This window comes from Carlito syrichta, unplaced genomic scaffold (assembly GCF_000164805.1).
Source record: "Carlito syrichta isolate Samal-C Ts95f unplaced genomic scaffold, Tarsius_syrichta-2.0.1 Scaffold304646, whole genome shotgun sequence".
Lineage (NCBI taxonomy): Eukaryota > Metazoa > Chordata > Mammalia > Primates > Tarsiidae > Carlito > Carlito syrichta.
In genome coordinates, this window is record NW_007248742.1 from 185,026 (window position 1) to 201,447 (window position 16,422).

At 38.4% G+C, this 16,422-nt stretch overlaps 1 pseudogene; it reads right to left on the reverse strand.

Moving 5' to 3' along the window:
* Window positions 1–386: 386 nt before the first annotated feature.
* Window positions 387–1,259, reverse strand: LOC103262888 (annotated as a pseudogene).
* Window positions 1,260–16,422: the final 15,163 nt, after the last annotated feature.

A 16,422-nucleotide genomic window follows, 5' to 3' on the forward strand; every position in this document is an offset into this window, starting at 1 on the left:
TAAATGTACATCATTTTATCACCATTATGGAAACTTTTTGGGGATAAAAATTAAGAACCCATATAGTCACAAGTCCAGATTTACTTATGAAAGCAACAGATAGAATGCTAGAGTACTGACATCTAGGAGTGGAGGAAGGAAAGAAATCTAGTGAAAAGATGATCCAAGCCAAGGCCTTTGCTGTCTACTTTGTGGAAATTCTTTCCTCCAGATTTCCCCATAGCCCACAACTTTACTCATTCAGTCCCTGCATAAATGTCATTTTCCTTACCTCTTCAGCTAAATTCACCACTCATTCATCCTAATTCTTTTTTTTTCTTAGAAACTGATGTTTACTTTCCATCATCCTTATTTCCACATTGCTTAAGAGACTGTGGAAAAACAGCTTAAGACCACTCAGCAGTTGTCCCTACCCATTCAGTGGCCTGAGCAGTGAGAGCTGCAGACCAGTCTTCTGTGGCAGGCTGAGCACTCCAGTCTTCAGTAGGAAGCTGCTGAATTGGCACAGAGGGCACCTGCACACCTTCAGGCTAGTCTGCATCCTCAGGTTGAGTAGCAGTGAACTCAGGAGATGGAGCAGTCCATTCACACTGAAATTCTTTTTTGGTCGCAGCTTTTTCAGCAACAGCCTATTCTTCCTTTTCAATCTCTTCAGGATCTCTGTAGAAGTAGAGATCAGGCATAACCTTCCACAAGTGTTCACAGGAGATGGTGCCACGCATGCGCAGAACTTCCAGAGCCAGCATCCACCATATCAATATCAGACCTACTGAGTGAACTCCCTTGTTGTTGCACGGGATGGCAATGTCCACATAGCACAGAGGAAAGTCTGTGTTACACAGAGCCATGGTGGGCAGGTTAACATAAGATGCCTCTGTGAGAGGCTGGTGGTCAGCCCTAGGATCAGTAACCACCAGCATACGGGGCTCCCAGAAGGCTGCCTGGATCTGGCTAGCGAAGGTTCCAGGAGTGAAATGGCCAGCAATAGGAGTGGTTCCAGTGGCAGCAACAAACTTCAGTACAGTCTGCTAGCCAGTATTCCTGGAGGATATGGCAGGGTTTTTCATGGCACAAGCTGCAAGTCAAAGCTTCTCCCAGGTCCTCTTCAGATTTATAATGCAGATGCCATCACTCTTCCTTTTATAGATGTATTGTTCCATTTGGAAGTCAAGGTTGGTACCACCTAAGTGGATTCCTGCTGCAAGGAATTTGAGGACATTCTCCCTCTTCATTTGCAGGAGGTCAAGGGTTCCGGACATTGTGAAAGCTTCCCTTTAAGTTACTATGGGGATTCAGAACAATGCCATTTGGACCCCTCTCTGGGTAGCACAGAAAGGCTCATCCCAATTCTTTATAGAACTTACCACTATTTGAAATTATATTTTTGCCTTTATTTTTAAATATTTTTTCTGCCTTGACCTACAATGCAAGTTCCTTATAAGCAGGCATATTTTATGATTGTATTCTATAGCTTTGAATGTGTCTAAATATTTGTTGAATGAACATATAACCATATTTTTACATTGATGTTCTAAACTCACATGAAACTTGGCTGAAATTCTGCACACAAATATTTGTTGCAGCTCTATTCACAATAGGGAAAACATGGAACCAGTCGTGCTTCCCATAGAAGAGGGACAGGATTAAAAAATGTGGTACATATACACAATGGAATATTATGCAGCCATAAAGAAGGACAAACATATGGACTTCTCAGCAACTTAGATGGATTTAGAGTCTGTCATACTCAGTGATCTATCACAGAAACAAGGAACAGAGTACCATAAGTTCTCACTCATAGTGGATCTTGAACAATTATCATGATACTTAGAAAGGGATTGGCAGTAGTGGGAAACTACCAGGGGAGGGGGGTTGGGTTTGGCAGTTGAGGGAAACTGCCAGGGGAGGGAGGGGGCATACCTCATCAACAAGGGTACCTGCATTATGAACATCTGTATACCTAACCCTGAATTATACACCACATCTTTAAAATAAAATACAAAGAAATTCTGGAGACTTCCGGCAAGATGGCAATGGGGCAGTTTGGTCTATGAGACCCTCCGCGAAAGAGAACACACATAAAGACTCTAGCTCTCCCGTGGGGGACGGCAGCTCCCATTGTCGGCAGCCTGCACTCCGAATGGTGCTCGATCAATGCCTCAACCACCTTAGACTTCTCAGTCGCACCAGGACTGGCTGCCAATGCCGCCATAGCCGCCGTTGCCCCACCCATGCCTGAGGTGACCCACAGCACCAGACAATGAAGCCTCCCCAAACACACTCTACTGAAACTGCCACTGCTGCTGCCACTGCCACACCCTACCCCTCACCTGGATCCAGGTTCATGGAGCTCCTTTCACATACCATGAAGCAGAGGCTGCAACAGCTGCTACTGTTGCCTGCTCCCTCCTGTCCTGGGTGGCCTCCAACTACCGCCCTGCCCAGCTTGCATTGCCTAGCAGTCTCCAGCTGCTGTGGAAAGAGATCGACTGGAGCGGTGAGATCAGCACCACCTGCTTGGGATTCAAGGTAATAACATCAAAATGGGAAGGGCAGAAGCTCCTTCCCATTGCTAAATAGACACAGGCCAGATCTGTGTGGCCGACTTGGCAGGCAGCCCAGATCTGAACCATCCTCCACAGCAGGCCAGGGGCAACTGGCCCTAACTGTGAACAAATCTACCAGTCTGCAAAGACAACTAGAAATCAGAGCTGAAGAGACATTGGACCTAAAGAAAAAGTCTCAGAGTGTGCTTGGTTCCCTGTTTTAAATTTTTTTTATTCTTTGTCTGTTTGTCTTACCCATCTTGTTTTCTTTCTCTTATTACCCTTATTAATAATGTTTACATACTTGCTTTGGTTCTGTTAGTTTACTGACTTTACTCTTTTTTTTCTCTGTAGTCCCCATCTTTGTATAGAGGAATACACATCAATAAGGAGGTTGGATAGCTTGTATGTTTGCATGATTGTATGTTTTAGTTTTTTTGTATGGTTGTTAGTTAGTTTGTATTTGTTGTTATTGTTTTTCTTTTTACTTGCTTCAGTCTTTGTGTCTCTTTTCATTTGTTAGTCGGTACGTTTGTCTGTTTTTCCTCTTACTCCTCTCTCTCTCCACCTCCCTATTCCCCCCACTCCCTGCTCCATTCTTTTCTCTTTTTTAACCAAATTTTGCTTTCAGGGAGTAAACCTATAATCCCACTGCATGGACAGATTGCAAGGCAGTGGCAAGTGGGTTTCAGATTATCCATACACCTGTCAGAGGATACTGGGATCTGTAGATAGATTTTGAATCACAGCTCCCCCCTTAATTAAATCTCAAAACTGCAAAAAGTACTGCCACAAACCTACAGTCCAACTCCAGAATTGAACAAAGCAAGAGGATATACATAAGGAAGAATAGGATATTGAACCAAAAGAAGTAAAAACAATCCCATCGACCATGAAAAACAGAATTAAAGAGGAGGGGGCAAAGTAGGCGGAAGAAAATCTACACAAATGAAGAAAAACCAAAAGAAGAATATGGGTCTCTCACAGACCCCTGGGAGGTCAGACAGTCAGAAAACAGACTTCAGAATGCAAACAATGAAGAGCCCCCAGAATGACTGTCTCAAACTACAAACACAGACATCAAGTCATTAATAGAGAAAAGAAAAATAATTGAGGAGAGACAAGAGGAAAATAGGATGGAGTTGATTACTGAGATAACAGCAGTAAAGAATACTGTGATGGAAATAAATAACAAACTAATAAGCACGGAAAGAAGAATTAGCCAAGCAGAAGAAAGAATCTCAGAGCTTGAAGACCAAAATACAGAACTAACCCAAACTATCAAAAACATAGAAAAGAAGCTTAAAAAGACAGAACAAAACCTTCAAGAGATGAACGATTACTTCAAAAGATGGAACCTAAGAGTAATTGGTCTTCCTGAGGCAGAAAGAAAGACAGAGACCACACTGGAACAAACATTTCATGAAATTATTAAAGAAAACTTCCCTCATCTCACCAGTGATGCAAAAATTCTAACACAAGAGATTCAGAGAAACCCTGCAAGACAGCAAATGAGAAGACCAACTACCAGACACATAATAATTTGCCTAAACAAAGTAGGTATAAAAGAAAAAATTCTAAAGGCAGCAAGAGAAATAGGTCAGACTACCTACCAGGAAAGATCAATTAGAATAGCAGCAGATTTATCTACAGAAACACTTCAGGCTAGGAGAGCTTGGAGACCAATCTTCAAAGTTCTCAAAGATATACAATTTCACCAAGAATAACCTACCCAGCCAAGCTAAGCTTCATCAGTGAAGGAGAATTAAAATCTTTCCCAAACATCCAATCCCTAAGAACTTATGCAGCCTTCAGACCACCTCTATAAGAAATATTTAAAGTATTTAACTCAGAAGAAAAGGAGAAAAGAATTAAAATGTTCTTCACAAGAATACAGGGAAAAGATGGAAAACACACATGCATCAACCCAAAAAACAAAAGAAAGACAACAAATAAACAGGAAAAACAACAACTCTATAAGAACCTCATGACAGGGAAAAACCACCACATTTCAATAATTAGCCTGAATGTAAATGAGCTAAATGCACCACTGAAAAGATACAGAATGGTGGACTGGATAAGAAACCATGACCCCATTATTTGCTGCATTCAGGAGACCCATCTCACTACAAGGGACGTACACAGACTCACAGTTAAAGGATGGAAAACGAGTTTCCAGGCCAGTGGATCACAAAAGAAGGCAGGAGTTGCAATCTTAATATCAGACAAAATAACCTTTAAGCTATCAAAAATTTAAAAAGATACAAAAGGACACTATATAATGATAAAAGGTTCAATCCATCAACAAGATATATCCATCCTTAACATATATGCACCCAACACAGGAGCACCAGCATTTATAAAACAACTACTAAATAAATTGAAAAAAGATATTGACTCTAACACTATTATAGCAGGGGAATTAAATACCCCACTGACAGCTCTAGATAGATCATCCAGGCAAACAGCCAACAAGGAGATCCAGAACCTAAACTTGACACTCGACCAGATGAACTTAATAGATACCTACAGATTATTCCACCCAACCACCAAAGAGTATACATTCTACTCATCACCACATGGAATATACTCCAAGATTGATCACATTCTTGGCCATAAACCAAGCATAAAAAAATTCCACAAGCTTGAAATTTTGCCATGCACATTCTCAGACCACAGTGGAATAAAAATAAACATTAAAACCAACAACGTTTCCCCAAAACCCACAAAGACATGGACACTAAACAGCATGATGCTGAACAACAACTGGGTCAACACTGAAATCAAAGAAGAAATTGAAAGATTCCTGGAAACAAATGAAAATGAAGAAACATCTTACCAAAACCTCTGAGATGCTATGAAATTAGTTGTAAGAGGGCAATTCATATCACCACGAGCACACATCAAGAAAATGGAAAGATCACAAGTGGAGAGCATAACAAACTACCTAAGGGAGCTGGAGAGAAAAGACCACCAAAACCCCAACTTTAGCAGAAGAACCCAAATCACAAAAATAAGAGCCTAAATACAGGACATAGAAGACAAAAATACCATAGAAAACTCAACAAAACAAAAAGCTGGTTCTCTGAAGAATTAACAAAATTGATGGGTTCTTAGCCAGATTGACCAAGAAAAAGAGAAAAAAAACCCAAATAAACACAATCAGAAATAAAAAAGATCAAATCACAACTGACCCTGAAGAAATACAAAAAATTATCAGAGATTACTATGTATACCTATGTGGAAACAAACTTGATAACCTAGATGAAAAGGAAGACTTTCTGACATCACACAACCTACTCAAGTTGAAACAAGAAGACACTGAGACACTGAATAGACCAATAACAACCCAGGAAATTACTCTGTCATACAAAAACTACCTACAAAAAAAGCCCTGAACCAGATGGCTTTCCAGCAGAATTCTATACAACGTACAAGGAGGAGCAGATACCAACCCTATTGAAAGTATTCCAGGCTATTGAGAAAGACGGAATTCTCCCCAAATCATTTTACAAAGCTAACATTACACTGATACCCAAACCCAGTAAAGATCCAACAAAGAAAGAGAACTACAAGCCAATATCCCTTATGAACACAGATGCAAAAATTCTCAACAAGATTCTAGCAAATCAGAGCCAAAAACACATCTCAAATATCATCCACCATAGCATAGTAGGCTTCATCCCCAGGATGCAGGGCTGGTTCAACATTCACATTAAATACGTGAACAGATGTAAAAGCAAGACCCACATGACTATCTCATTAGAGACAGAAAAAGATTTTGATAAAATCCAGCATCCCTTCTTTATAAAAACCCTCAAACATCTAGGTATAGAAGGAACATACCTCAAAATAGTATGTGCCATCTGTGACAAACCCACAGCTAGCATATTGCTAAATGGTCATAAACTAGAATCATTTCCCCTGAAAACTAGAAAAAGACAAAATTGTCCACTCCCACCCCTCTTATTCAACATTGTGTTGGAAGTCCTAGCTCAGGCAATTAGACAAGAGAAGGAAATCAGGGGTATCCAAATAGGAAAAGAGGAAGTCAAGTTATCCCTCTTTGCTGATGATATGATCCTATACCTTGAAAATCCAAGAGAATCTGTCAAAACCCTGCTTGCACTGATAAAGGACTTTTGGAAGGTCTCAGCGTACAAAATATATGTGTAAAAGATAGTTGCATTTCTCTACACCAACAACAAGCAGGCAGAGAACAAAATAAAGTGCACAATCCCATTCACAATAGCCACAAAAAAAAAATGAAATACCTTGGCATCTTCCTAACCAGAGATGTGAAAGACCTTTACAATGAGAACTACAAAACACTGCTCAAAGAAATCCAAGAAGACACAAACAAATGGAAAAATATCCCATGCTCATAAATAGAAAGAATCAATATTGCTAAGATGTCTATCCTACCAAAGGCAATCTACAGATTCAACGCAATACCCATTAAGTAACCAACATCATTCTTCTCAGACCTGGAAATGACAATACAGAAATTTATATGGAAACATAAACGACCACGAATAGCCAAAACAATCCTTAGCAAAAGAAACAAAGCAGGAGATATCACACTTCCAGACTTCAAACTATACTATAAGGCTACAGTAATCAAAACAGCCTGGTATTGGTACAAGAACAGGCCCATAGACCAATGGAACAGGATATAGATTCCAAAAGCAAAGCCTCAATTCCTCAACCAACTCATCTTTGACAAAGCCTCCAATAACCTCCACTAGGGAGAGGAGAAACTATTCAGTAAATGGTACTGGGAAAACTGGCTGAACACATGCAGAAGATTGAAAAAGGACCCCTACCTATCACCATATACAAAAATTAGCTCTAAATGGATCAAAGACCTAAACGTAAAACCTCAAACTGTAAGAACCTTAGAAAATGCAGAAGACACTCTTATGGAAGTTGGAACTGGCAACCGATTCCTGATCAAAACCTGAAGTGCCCAGGCCATAAGAGATAAGATAGACAAGTGGGACCTCATTATACTGACAAGCTTGTGCAAAGCCAAAGAAACCATCAAGAGAACTAGGAGACAGCCCACAGAATGGGAAAAAATATTTGCCAACTGTATATCTAACAAAGGCCTAACATCTAGGATCTACAAGGAACTCAAACACACCAAAAGGAAAAAAACAAACAGCCGCTTTAAAAGGGGGGCAAACAACATGAATAGACATTTCTCAAAAGAAGATATACAGACAGCCAACAGACACATGAAAAAGAGCTCAGTCTCACTCATCATTAGAGAAATGCAAACCAAAACCACATTGAGATACCACCTTACCCCTGTAAGAATGGCCATCATTAATAAAACAAACAACAACAGATGCTGGCAAGGATGTGGAGGAAAAGGAACACTTCTACACTGCTGGTGGGAATGCAGACTAGAACAGCCTCTTTGGAAAACAGTGAGGCAATTTCTGAAGGAACTAGAAAGTGACCTTCCATATGAACCAGCAATTCCCCTATTGAGAATATACCCAGAGGAACTCAAATCATTCTGCAGAAAAGATACCTGCACACGTATGTTTGTTGCAGCTCTATGCACAATAACAAAGACATGGAACCAACTGTCTTGCCCATGAAAGCTGGACTGGATTAAAAAAATGTGGTACATATACACAATGGAATATTATGCAGCCATAAAAAAGGACAAATATGTGGACTTTGCAGCAAATTGGATGAATTTGGAGTCGATCATACTCAGTGATTTATCACAGAAACAAAGAACTGAGTTTCATATGTTCTCACATATAAGGTCAGCTTGAACAATTATAATGCTATAAGAAAGCTATTGGCAGTAGCGGAAAACTGTCAGGGAAGTGGGGGTAGGACTGGCAGTTGAGAGAAACTGCTCAGGGAGGGAGGGGCATACCTCGTCAACAAGGGTACCTCCATGATCAATGTTTGTATACCTAACTCTGACTTGTACCCCCCATCTTTATAATAAATAAATACATTTTTTTAAAAAAAGGAATTCTGACTCAGCCATCTATAGGTTTATAGTGGATATGTGCTTTCTTTCTTCCTAGCATATTTTGGAGAATGTTCCATCCTTAGTCTCTGTCCAAGTGGCTCAGGAATCTGACCCTTCCAGCTTCGAGGGTGACACCTAATACAGGATGAGTTTACTCAGAGAACCCAATCACCTTGCTCACCTTGGTTATTCATAGATTGGCATGGAATCCAAATGCAGTAAATTCAGTCTCATCTCCAAGACTTTTTGCCAGAACTATCAAATTGGTGTATTTCTGGGAATCACTATAAGTAGAGTGTAAGCATACAGTGCTCAGTAACAACTTTTGCTACCACATAGGAAGAAGCTGTCAGAAAAATAATCTAACTAGAAGGGAAAAACTGAGAAAATTAATAAAAAGATTCATTTCTAGTGGCATGGTTTGATTTCTTGGGCTAAAAGATGCCAAAATGTTAACCGTTTCAATTTTCCATTAACATGAGACAATAAAAATTCATATTTAAGCTAGTTTGGGTTGGATTTCTCTTACTTGTGGAAGAAAGCTTAACTAATGAAATTTGTGAGAGATTGGGCAAGTCTCATTTCAATTACATACTGAGATATGGGTGAGTGAGGAACAATTAAGGAGATAATATTGCAACATGTCTTACTCTAACCAGGCTACCATTAAAAAAAAATCTAGGTGGCTTATCAACAACAAATTTATTTGTCACAGTTCTGGAGGCTGGGAGGTCCAAGATCAAGGCAGATTCAGTGTCTGGCAAAGGCCAGCTTTCTGGCTTACAGACAGTACCTTTTTGGATTATTCTCACATAGCAGAATGGGAAAACAAGCTAAGGGCACCAATCCCTTTCATAAGGTCTCCTCCAGTATGACCTAATTGCCTCCTAAAATCCCCTAATACCTCCTAACACCTAACCTTGGGGGCTAGGATTTCAACACGTAAATTTGTGGAGGAGTGACATAGACAGACCACAGCAAACTGTAAACATGGATTCTATCACAGAAATCCTAGCCTGACTCAAGGGACCAATGGCATATATTTGAAACTTTAGAAACGTTGTACCCTGACCTAATCTACACAATTAATATATCACACTATGTACAGACACCCTCTTGGAGTATGAATTCCTTCTCTCCTAAGCTAAAAGCAAAGACTAAAGTTTTAAAAAGTTATATTCACTCTGAAAGAAAATGACTACCTGTACCTGACTTGAGAAGAACTAGCCCTGGAAATGGCTATTGGATCAGTACAGTGTTCAGTCCTCCACATTACTTGACATCAAAAGGGCAGCTATTCATTTATCATTTTTAGTCACCTAAATATTGTTGAGCATGATTGTACCAAGTAATGATGTGATCAGTTCTCAGTGAGAAGATGAATGTATTTTCCTATCATGATTCAAAGTTAACTGAAAATAAATTTAAATGAAAATATCAGAAAATCCAATTAATGTATCAACAAGTATTTTCTGAAGAGTAATTTGATATTTTAAAGTAAAACACATCAGAGAAGGCTAACAACAAAAGCTTGATAGAAAGACAGAAAACTCTGAAGCTAAAGAACTATAGAGAGTTTTTTAATGGATCTAGAATGAGGCCAAACCCCCACTCATCTTCTAAAATCCAGCCCAAATGTCATTTCCTCCTTCCCGGCATCTTCCCCCAAAAGAGTTATTTCCTTCTTGGTCATGTTTTTTCCACAGATTTTGACACTCTTCACAGTAAAGTAATTATTTAATTTTGTTTTCTCACTTATCTCCTTTACTCCAATAGTCAAATTGTGACCTTCTTAAAAGCTATGTAAACCTAAAACCTTCCGTGTAAACCTAGAACCTAATACAAAGCCAAGAATTAGGCAGGTGAGTAATGAGAAAATGATAGCCAAATTAATGGGTGTCTATTTGAAGTGTTCTATGCTGCTGTTCAAATGTATCTATTTTGGTAAACTCTACCCATTATCTAGCCAGTGAGTAAAGTTCACATAGAATTCTTAAAGGATTAAAGTGAATTGATTGCTCTAACACTTGCTAATCTTAAATTTCTCATAGCTTGGAAAATATCATCATCTTCGAGCTTCCAAAGATATTTTATCCTTATTTCTTTGTTTTGTTTTGAGTCGGAGTCTCACTCTGTCACCCAGACTGGAGTGCAGTGGCCGCTCCCGGCCACCGCAGCCTCGACCTGCTGGGCTCTGGCGATTCTTCCGCCTCAGCCTTCCGAGTAGCCGGAGTTACAGGCATGCGCTACCACGCCCAGCTGATATTTTGTTTTGTTTTGTTTTATTGTAGAGATGAGGTCTCGCTCGAACCCGTGGGCTCAGGCAATCCACTCACCTCAGCCTCCCAAAGGTGCGGGATTACAGGCTGAGCCACCGAGCCCGGTTTTATCCTTATTTCTAACAGTGTGAGCTAATTCATGGATGATATTATGAATGGGAAACATTTTTTGTGTTTATATCATCTTTTCATATGTTTAGTGAGAGTTAATTTCAAAACTATATGCTTAACTGAAGATAGCAAATCTATTCTACTGCTATAATATTGAACAACTCACCCTGAGGAAGCAGGGTTACTGTCTGTTAATATTTTTAGCATTTTCCTCTTCCCATTGTTACCTCATTGATTCAACTAATGGACCAGAATGTTTTTCAAAATATGAAATGTTATTAAGCAGAGTTCTTAGGAAAGTTGATTCATCTGAAGGAATGCTATAAGAGTTCTAAATTCATTTCAATATTAAAGATGCAATTTCTATGATGTTAGTTATACCTAGAATTCTATTCAAAGTCTAATGTTACAGAAACCTGGAGGGAAGTACGAGCAGAGGTCACATTTACAGGATTGTCAATACAGAATAATGAGCAGTTAAGAGTACAGGCTTTGAAATTGGCATGCCTGTGCTAGAATCCATCACTTATAGATATGTAACTTGAACTTTATATCTAGCTAAAAGATATTCTAGAACATCACTTCCAGCTTTGTGAGACTGCAGACACCACGGAACTTTAAGAGTTAAGTTCTTGGTACACAGCAGTTTATAAATACATTTTATTCAATAATTATAAACAAAGGCATCATCAGATTTTCAGATTTATTCTTTTCTCAAAGCAAATGGCAGCATACTTTTGTGTTCAATTGGTACTGAAAAGTTGGCAGTTGCTAAAGAAAAGACACTTAAATTCACTGCTTACTTTCATATCTTTGCTATGAAAGCTTTTAAAAATAATTCTCTTATCTATATCTAAGCTTCTTTGTACCCTTCTATTGTATGACTAAAATCTTTCAAAACCATTTCCCCAGTCCTTTAATATTCTAAATGTCTGTGCAGAAGTCAAGCTTATGCATTTAAAATTGAGATTAAATTCCCTGAATATTTTTGGCATTGCAGAGTTCTGTCACTTTCATCACGGTTCAGCACCAATGCCACTGGATAAAGTCATTTTTTTTTTAAGTGAAAATATTGCAATGAAAGTGAAACTGAATGATATGTGGGACGTGCATCTGTAATAGTGACAGAGCTTGAAGCAGTCTTACTTGATATGACAGAGCATGTAATGCACCTGAAATTGGGCACCATGTAGTGACTAAGAGTTTCAATTTTCTGAGTCTTATAGAATCTGTATTGTTTGACAGCTCTGTTTCACACCAATGACTGGTTCCATAATGCTAACGAAGTACAAAGATGAGAAAATGTCACTAAAAAAAAAAGAATGCAAAAATGTATGCAAGCTTCAAGCTTATAAAACCTAATTTCCTATGGGAAATTATCATTTTTCATATTGTTATGACATTCGCAGGGTACTGCAATTGCAAAATTCGGTTTTTCTCCACACATACAATGAAAAGGTCATTCAAGGGCAGAGATTGGGGGTGGATAATGAATGTGACAGGGTGCTGTCAGACTAGTTTGCGATCCCCATGCCTTTTTCTACCACTTCTCTACCACACCCCCTACCTTTCCTGTTAAAATTCAGGATTGTCGCACTCACAGTAGAGATGTTTTTACCTAATGGGTGAGTTGAGCTGCTAGCAAGGCTAAGATATATGACCAATCTCATTGGTCATTTCCTCCACCAACTCCCTGGCAACAACCACAGAGTGAAAAATTAAATTGTACCACTCTGCATATAAAAATGAGAATCCAGCTCACTTTCAGATGGCATTTCTTTGTCCAGTGTGATTATTTCTTCCTCCCCTGCTCCAGTTAAATTATTCCAAGCCCTACCTGCCATCCTCCACACCTGTAATAAAAAGAGGTCCATCTCCCCTGGACACCTTATTGTCCTTCCAGGAGGAAGTTCCCAAGGACATGTGAAAAGGTAACAGGGATCAGAATTATTTAGCCTATTCCACACTGCCTTTGTCTTCTCTTTTGTTTCCAGTTTTCTCCCCGCTTTGGGCAAATCTACATTGGCACCATAGGTCCCCCTGCTTTTCTAGCCTCTCGATTCACAATCGTTCTCTTTCATGTGCAGCCACTTGTCAAACTGATAAATTACTGGCATACTGGTAGCTATTCCTTTGACTTGGCCTCAGAGACCTGTCTTCTGAGAAGCAGCCCTGAGGTAAGTTTTCTGTCATTTCCTACATGTCATCCTCTTGGTCTCACCCTTTGGTCCTAAAATATTGGAGTGAACACCTGTTCTCTAATCCTTACCAATAATGACTCATAACTGAACAGTACTTCTTAATGAGTCAGTGTATTATGATATACCGAACATAGACTTTGAAGTCAATTAAAGGTTCAAAATCCTGACGCAGGCTTTAATTAGATATCTGACCTTGGCAGATGTATTCAACTTTCATGATCTTCAGTTTCTGCACCTGAAAAGTGGGAGTATTAAAGCTGTACCTATAGAGTGCTAAAATAAAGATTCAGGTAGTATGTATTGGATCTATGCCCCAAAACTGGGTTTTCTGTCTACAAAATACCTTTCATTTTACACTTTACTGTCTTTCAACTTCCTTCCTGGAAGAATGAAGGATTAGAAAGGTCTTATTTTCCATCTGTTAAATATGGTGCTATTTTGTATCCAGATAAACATATTTGGCAAGATTGCTGAAGTACTCACTGTAATTCAATGGAAAGCATGTACTATATTAAATATCTTTTCCCTGGTGATGATACTTGTGCTTTTGAAATTCACCGGTCTCCTAGGTTTTCTGTTTTTATATTATTATTACATGTAAGTGAAATCTACGTACAAATGAAAAGTTATTTATTATTATGAGTCAAAAATATTCTGTTTAAAAAGTAAATGGATTGCCGCCTACATGACTGTTTATTTGATCCTTCGAAGTTACTAAATTCAGATGCATGATGGCAATTTGCTCTCTCAGAGTGCTATTTGCATTCCCATCTGTGCCACTCAAAGGGGCACAGAGATATAGTCATTTGGTAAGTCATGTTTCCACAGAAATTTGGGCCAAAAAGTACATCAACCATAGCATGTAATAATGATACAGTGATTGGTTACACTGTTAAGCTGCCAAAAAATTACCTTCCTTTAGTCCTTTCAAATGCTAATGGGAAACCCATGTGTATGCATCCCAGGACTTGTCATCAGTGACAGACGATGCCCTCAGGAATGGAGTCATGACCAGAAAACATGTACAATATTCCTTGCTGAGAAGTTATTTCCAGAAACATTACTTAGAAAGTGGGTTTCTCAAAATAGAAGCAATCCAAAAAAAAAGGAAGTAATCAAAAATATATTGCTATCTTTACTTATTGAGATTAATAACTATAACAAGCATACATGTTATGCTACAAATGTTTATTTTTTATAAAGTTATTTCCATTACCTTTCTACACCAACCATGGGTATTTGAATGTTTACTTGATAGGGTTACAAAGGACAACAATAATAATGCTTTCCATCATTGAACATGTAAGATTATACACCAAACATCCTTTAATGTAATCCTTACAACAACCCACTGTTAGGGGTTATTATTATTTCTATTTTACCAATAAGAAAGCTGAAGCAGAAGATAAGTAACTAGTCTTCACAGCTAATAGTGAAATTCAATTGAATTTCAGGTTTTAATGCTAGAGTACAACTATTAATCAAAACATGAATATCATCACATATTAGTATTTTGTCATTTAAACAGTTCATCCTCAATACGTAAATAAAGGATCAAATGTGAAATGCCTTCAGAGGCTGAAATATAAATGAGTGTCTGCTGTTCAAACAATAGGAAATGGTAAGATCTATGGAGAGTATGAGTTTCCTCTAAAGACATTCAAATTCAACATTTTTTAATACTGTAGCAATCAAACTAAACATACAGAATGGCCACAGTCAATTCATAGACAATATGCTTAACCTTTCGGTCTCTAGACAGAGTTAAAGGAAACATTAGCCTTGGAGTATTTTCAGAGAAACCATCTCTCTGAGACTTACTCCCTGGGTTTCTCCCATGTATAGGAGGGGGAATCCAAAAATCCAGAATTTATTTATTAAAAATTGTGTATTTATTCTTACATGTTTAAACTTCACTCACCTTCAAAGTACTCTCCATTTGAAGCAATACACCTATCAAGATGCTTTTCCCACTGCTCAAAATAGTTTTTGAACTCATCAATTTTGATGCCTTTTCTTTCTTCTGTCATTTTGTTTGTTTGTTTGTTTCATTTCTTCCACATCAGCAAAATGTTTCCCCTTTGAGGGCTTTTTTATCCAGAGAAATTTTTTAAATGTCATTCAGGACAAGATCTGGTGAACAGGGATGGTGGGGCAAGGTGGTCATGCCATTTTTGGTCAAAAAACTGCTGAACACTGAATGCGTTGTCTGTAGGTGTGTTGTCATGATGGAAGAACCAGTCACTTGTTTGCCACAAAAAACTCACTGAAGCCGAAGACAGCCTCTCAGAACAATGCTAGCTGGTACACTGATGCCAATGGGGAAGCCTGCCCTTCAAAAACAATTCTGTTTTTTGGGGCGGTCCCCCAGCATATACAAAATATACATGTTAATGAATTTGTTTTTCTCTTGCCAATTTGTATTTTATTACAGGGTCCATTCCAACCAAGAGCCTAAGAGTATTGAAGAAAAAAGTTAATCTACTTTTCCTATACAAATTTTCTACAGAAAGCAAAGTCCTCCTTCCTTTTGTTGTCCTGAATAGAAACAATATATTTTATTTTGAATTAAATAGATCAAAGATCAAGCAAACCTAGTCTTGAATCCCAGCTCTATCACTTGCAAGCTATATGACTCTAAACCTTCTAGACTTTAAACCTTCTAAATCTCTGAAATTAATTTGGCAAGAAAGAAAAGAAAGCCTGTGTGGCAGAAGCAGTAAATGAAGGAGAGCAAAAGAAGGGACTGCTGTAGTAGCCCCTGATGATTATGAATCCATGCTAAGGGATTTGTATGATAGGTTAAGAAAGATGTGAAGACCATTACCTGGTGTAAGCAGAGGAATAACTGCATTCGGGTAGCAATGTTCCTGAATCACAATTTTATCAATCATTTACCCTATCGTATGCATGTTTCTGATATCTGAGATGGGTGGCCAAAGTTCGGAAGTGGCAGCTATTTATTGATATTGCTGTTCATTAAATCTGGCATTAATGTGTTATACTTACACTGTCTATGCTAAGTGATTCATTAAATGAGACATTCATAATAACATAAAACTGCCTATATGTATACTGTTTATACTATATGTAAACTATATCTGACATAAAGTAGAAACAGTAGAAACAAAGCACATAAAGAAAACAAATTTTTGAACTTTGTAAATAAGTAACCATGGTCTTTCATCCGTTCTTCCTACATGCTGAGACTCCATTAAATGATTGATGTGAAAGAATTCAAATGAAGTGTGCAACAACACTAACACACATAAAATAGACTT